The 6,502-nt window shown below is 27.7% G+C and overlaps 1 long non-coding RNA gene across 1 annotated transcript; it reads right to left on the reverse strand.

Annotated features, from left to right (window-relative positions):
• Nucleotides 1-493: 493 nt before the first annotated feature.
• LOC110720767 lies at nucleotides 494-2,301 on the reverse strand. Its single transcript, XR_002511355.1, has 4 exons — nucleotides 2,132-2,301; nucleotides 1,728-1,912; nucleotides 1,498-1,611; nucleotides 494-728 (listed from the first exon to the last, which is right to left on the reverse strand). It is a non-coding gene; the product is annotated as an uncharacterized LOC110720767 (long non-coding RNA).
• Between the last annotated feature and the right edge of the window lie 4,201 nt (nucleotides 2,302-6,502).

Below are 6,502 nucleotides of genomic sequence, written 5' to 3' on the forward strand. Positions count from 1 at the left end.
TTTTTTCCTAACATTGAAGCATACTATACAAGATTCATCAAGATCTATACATTGAATCATTCTATACTATACATTGAAGCATACAATTTTACTTGTCAAGAACATATTTGATTTTATTATAAATGAATGAACATTTTATGTTAATGTTATGCACAATGTTATTGATAATTAATATTATGTGATTTTTTGATATTATTTGATAATGTTATCATTAATTTTTTTTTTTAATTTTTTTTTTAATTTTTTTTTTAAGATTCTACATAAATGAATAAACTTTTCTGATTTATATGAGTTGTCATTTTAGAAATCAACTTTTCAATTAAAAATTTGTAATTTATATCAAAACATTCTATTGAACATTTTATAAAAGAAAATGAACAATTTTATTTATGTGTTTGAATGTAATTGCCTTTAAAGTTGATAAGAGTATAAAAATGAACATTTTAAACATGTGAAATGAATTAAAAACACAAATGTATTATCAAATATCAGAAACATATGTTTATATACATTCATCATTCAATATAATTTGAAATACTCTTTTGAAGAAATATCATATTGTATATTACATAAAGACACATATTGTTTTGCATTTGAACATTTAGAAGTTAATCACTTTCTCTTTGTCTTCTTTTTGCTGCCATTTTGTTCATTTGGTGGTACTTGGCTCCCTCAAAAAGCATCAGTTGTGCACAATATACGACCCGTAACTTCCTCAATTGATCAACCTAGTTGAAAAAATACATATAAGAAAAATATTTAACACAATAATTTAAAAATAGGATCACATTTATAGAAATGAACATTTGATTTGAAAAGATGAACACTTGGGTTAAAAGAAATGAACATAAAGAGCACTTACATCATTTTTCAAGTCACAAATCCATTGTTTTTTAGGGTTAGTTGTATACGTTCCATATGCTTCATAAGGTACAAACCATTTCTCAAAAACATTTTCTGATTTTGCTTTCTTAGATTTGATTTTGATCTTCATTTGATTAGTCTCTTGTAGTATTCACCCCTCTAGTTTTGATAAACGCTTTTAAAAAATAATAAACATCCTCAACTATGAAAATGAATAAATGATCCCCCTAAGTCTTTAGTTAACTATCAGTAATGAACATTCACTCTTCAGATTTTGAACATTTTTATAATTGTGATGCCTTTAAACAGTAAATGGGCATGCTTTCAAACAAAATGAACATCCTCAACTATTAAAATGAACAAAGAAGTAAATTCAGCATCACGCTCTATTAAATTTTTGACAAATGACTAAATTCAGCATTAAACATTTTATCATCTTAAAATGAACATTTCATCATCTTTAAATGAACATTTTTTAATACTATAATGAACATTTTCTAATATTAAAATGAACATTTTTAATACTAAAATCAGTTGAGAGTAATTATGCGTTCCAAACTATGAAATTAAAATGAACAAATGATTATGATATTGAACATCATTATAAACAAAATTGAGCAAACTATGTCTTACTTGGCTGATCTTTTGATATCATTTAAAAGTGTTGGGTCTATTATAAGAGTAGGATTTCGCGTTTGTCTTTTTTTTCTAGCCAATTTGATGGCAATTGGAACATCTTCATCATCTCTGTTCGTTTTCACAAAATGAACATTAAATTTTTACAAAATGAACATTTAGTCAATAACACTATAACTACTAATATTAAACTCTAAAATCAACAACAAAATTAAAATTGCACTTACGAATCTTTGCTTTCAATATCCTGCTCTGAACTAGCTTTTCTCATTCTGAAAGATTCAAAAAAAAAAAAATAGTTAGGGTTTTTATTTTTTGAATCAACTAGAAAATCAGGCTAGTTAGCTCAGATGCTAAACTCTTGTTGTTGTTGTTTCTTAATTCCGGCATTGATGATGTAATTCTTGTTCCCCTAGACAAAATGTACAAAAATCCAAATAAATCAACCAAAATTATACAAAATTCAAAATGAACAAAAATCAAAATAAACAACCAAAAATGTAATTATAATACTGAAATTGACGGCTAGAGAGAGAAAATTATAAATAAACAAAATCTATGTACTGATTGAACAGATTTACAAGTTTAGAGTGACATTCGTTGCTCAAATTAGAGAAAAATTGAAAATAACCTTATTTTTTTACGATGATTTCCAGAACCTACGGTAGCATCAGCAATTTCTTCTCTAATATCCATGATTACGCATGAAATTTTTGATCTCCAAGCTTTCTCAGAATGTTTATGGAGGTTTCAGATGAACTAGAGAGAGAAAGAGACAGTAGAGAGAAAAATGGGTATGGTGGTTTCAAAAAATGAAAAATGGGTTTATTTTCTTTTAAATCAGGTATTTATACTTGATTTGACAACACAATACTTGGTGACGTCACGTCACGTGAGCTCTTATTTACGTTTCATGCTATAAAACGTTGTCGTTTAGGTGAGGGGGCATGAATATATGGCTGGTCTGGAGACCAGCCTTCATTTATTGACACTGGAACCTATTTATAGGCCCAGTACAACTAAAAGTAAGTCCATTTATAATAAAAACAATAATAAAAGCCCACTTGTAAAACTCATACTTTACAAGTAAGGTAAAACCAAAAGGGTATTTACATAAGGCTATGAAGATAGTCATAAGAACGAATCTAGATTCACATCAATTTGTGGCATTTAAACTTACCAAGTTACCGAGTAAAACTGTAAAACATGGGAAACAAAGTTGGCATTATGGTATTAGAAATCACATCATTAACTCTATAATCTAATACAATAAAACAACTTAGGGCCCCTTTGATGTCCTTGTAATTTTCAGTTTTTTTATTTTTGGCTTTTGAAGGCAAGACTATATATATGAAATATAGTTTATAAAAAAATTTGTCTGAGTTATTGAAATTACAATCAATAACATAACATAATACTAAAACAAACACCAGGAATGACACGTGTCACTTTCTGGTGTTGTTTTAGCACTCCAAAACCCCCCCTCCTTTTTAGTAAATTTTTTTTATTTTTGGAATATTTGTATTATTATACAACTATAATAATATATTATTCCTAATGTTATATATTATCTTTATGATAATTGTATTTCTTTTAATTTTACTTAAAATAGTTACACAAGGTTTTGACACCTTTTTATTAAGGAAGAATAATCTATTAAAAAAAATTAAAAAATAAAAAAAATAAAGGGAGAATAAGCTATAATTTAGAAGGTTGACATATGGTGGAGAGTATAAAATGACGGAGCCAAAAATACAATAATAGGGTTCAATGGGGAAAAAAAATAATATCTATTCAGGGTGTTGATTTGAAATCTTATGAAATAATAATAATTGAGTTAATTTTTTGTTAAATATTTCTGAACTTATAACTTTTTTTTTTCCTTCAAAAAATCTATTAACTATCACTAAAACATGTAATGTTTACATCGATCATTTTAGACATATGTCAAGCTATCATTAAAAAATTTCCCGCCAATACAATATATGATGTCAATTTTAAGTTGTTTTTTTTTTTAAAAAAAATAATTCTACTTAGCTTATTTTTTGGAAGTATGTACTTAGCCAAAAATACAATATTAACATTTAATGTATACATTGTATAGTTTTTTTTTTTGGAACTAAATTAATTTATTAATAAAAAGCCATACAACATTAGTTTTATTGGGAATAACATGCATAATGTAATAAAATGTATATTATTTTTTCAACACAACTAATAAAAAATAATTATATATCTTCTTCTCAACTGTAGTTTTAATATTTTTTGCCTTATTGTTTCATCTTTTTTATAAGCATGCATTTATTTATTGCACATGAGTTACCCCATTTTTATATTATATCACAAATTAATTATGGGAAAAAAATATTATTATTACCGTACATCGCATCGGTACTAATCTACTTATTAAAAAAACTGACAACAAAAGTGCAGTGAAATCTACTTTTTCTACTTTCTTGTTTTTTCACCTTTTGTTTCTTAAAAAAAATAGAAAAATAAAAATAAAAAATGATAATAACGAACAAGCCTTTAGAAATCCCAAGACCTATTAACAATCTATATATTCTAATCAAGCTAAGCTATTAGAATTAAGGCCCAATGAGTTGGACTACTTTTTCAATTAATAATACTGTACCATATCTAACGTTTTTTTTTTCCTAGTCGTTCCACTTTAAATTTTTTTTAGGTGTTCCTCATTGTACAACTTTACCGTTAATAGTTGTTAGTAACTGTAAATATTTTCTCGTTGGTAGACTCAATATGGTTGGTTTGTTTTTTTTTTTTTGAAAGGCTCAATATATTTATCGATGTACAATTTTGACATTAATATATTTTTAGTAGTTATTAAATATAAATATTTCCTCTATTGTTAGTCTATATTTGTTTATCAATGCACAATTTTAACCATTAATAATAAAATTATTAATAATATGAGTAATATGACTAAGCTAGCAATGGGATGGACCACATATTGATAAGTAAAATAAGTTAATGTCTTTTGTCTAGTTTGTGTAAATTTGACTTGGCTCGTAAATTCAAAGATGGCAAAGATGGCAAATCATCGTGTCCAAGTCCTCTACTAAAGTTGACCATAGAGGTGTTGACTTACTTGACTTTAGAGGTGTTGCCGTGTTGCCTATATTGTTGCGGTCTTGCGGATATGAATATATGATAAGGGACTAAGGGTGCGAATTGGTCTTAGCTTGTAGAGTTGTAATGGCTTTCAAGTTGATTTGTGACTGTCTCTACTAATTATTGTAATACAAATTATTGTTTTACATTAATAATACATTGAAAATTATCGTGTGTGGCACGAGAATTAACCTAGTGTCTTTACTAATTATCTCATAGTAAGTTCATTTTAACATGATCGTAGCAAGCACATCAAAATAGACTATTACTATGTTTGTGAGCATGTTGCCCATGAAGCTCTCACTGCTTGATACGAGTATGTATCTACATAGATTTAATTAGCTGATATTTTTACTGAAGAACTTTCTACTCCACATTTGAATTTATATGAACCAAGGTGTGGTAGAAGATATGATGTGGATAAATATGAAATTGAGTGTTGATTAAAAGGATGTTAGTTAATGAAAACAAGTTATACCTTCAAAAGTTTACTAATAATCTTGAGAAATCATTTTAGGTAGTTGTTTTCTTAAATAAGCTTTTTACTTTCTCCACACACAAGAGACTAGAAGTGTAGATAAGATTAAAAAAAATAAAAATAAAGATGCTCTTCCTTTTCCTTTATCTGTATCTCCAATGATTGTTCTTTGAGTAATTGTTATAGATGATTCTCAAATTTGGTCGATCCAAGGGTGTCAAATATATAATTATTTACAAGTGGTCTATCACTGACGACAAGCCTAATCCACCCAATTTAACAAGATAGTTTATTTTATTTTAATTTTTGGTTAATTAATCAACCTCACTAATTAATGCTGAAATAATTATAAAGCCAAGAAAAGAGTGATTTAACTTTGCTCAGCTAATATATTAGGATTTAAAGCTTTTCCCCTCCCAACATTTTTTATTTTTATTTTTTATAGAGATAGCAGCATGGCCGAAGCAGCACACCGGCTACTTAATTTGGTTCAAACGGCCTTATTGTAAGCCTAACACGACATGAGAAACTAATCGACAATGGGTCATGGATCGCACATAGAAATCTTTTTTAATATTTAGCACAAACATGAAGGCTCAACCTACTCATTTTTAACCAACTAAAATAAAATAATTAATATTTGTTGAGAAGGTTAGGCACAACATGACTTATCATGAAACGGCTGGTGGATTGTGATGTGCTTATATGAGCTCCTTTATGAAATATCAACACAAGTTTGACATGACACTGCGTTTTCGATCCTTAATTAGTGTGTTAAGCATGACTAGCTTGAACACAAAACCTGTTTATAAATGACTCTTGTTGTCAACTTATTTTTATATAATAAAGTGTAGTAGTAAGTAAAAACCTTTTTCCTACTAATTAGTAGGAAAAAAACAGTGACAATTGAGCTCCCAACCTCATGACACAGGATTCTCGATGACATTATAATATAAAATTAGTAATTTACTTCTTGTACTACATTTGATTAGACCTACGTGGCTACGTACTAGATCTAATTGCCACTAAAGTAAATTATATTATCAATCAAGTTAAATTGACTAATGTCTAAGGTTGCAAAAGCAACACATGTTGACCCACTTTAGGTAGTTGATAATAAAAATTAATAGTTAATCCATTGTTTAAGGATAGAAGTAAAGCTCTAAATAGTCACTAGGAAGTAAAATTATAAGGAAGATTCCACCAAAATTAAAAAAGTTTAATTATTAAAGGGAAGATAATTATCTCAATGATCAATAATAATCACCCAAGTACCCAACAAATTATATTCTCTTACATGGAAATTGTAGTACACACGGTTTCTCGGACACTTTTATAGCAAGTTTCTCTATGTGGGACCCATGCATGTCTTTAATAACAAACTGCTAGGGG

This window comes from Chenopodium quinoa, unplaced genomic scaffold (genome assembly GCF_001683475.1).
Source record: "Chenopodium quinoa cultivar QQ74 unplaced genomic scaffold, ASM168347v1, whole genome shotgun sequence".
NCBI lineage: Eukaryota > Viridiplantae > Streptophyta > Magnoliopsida > Caryophyllales > Amaranthaceae > Chenopodium > Chenopodium quinoa.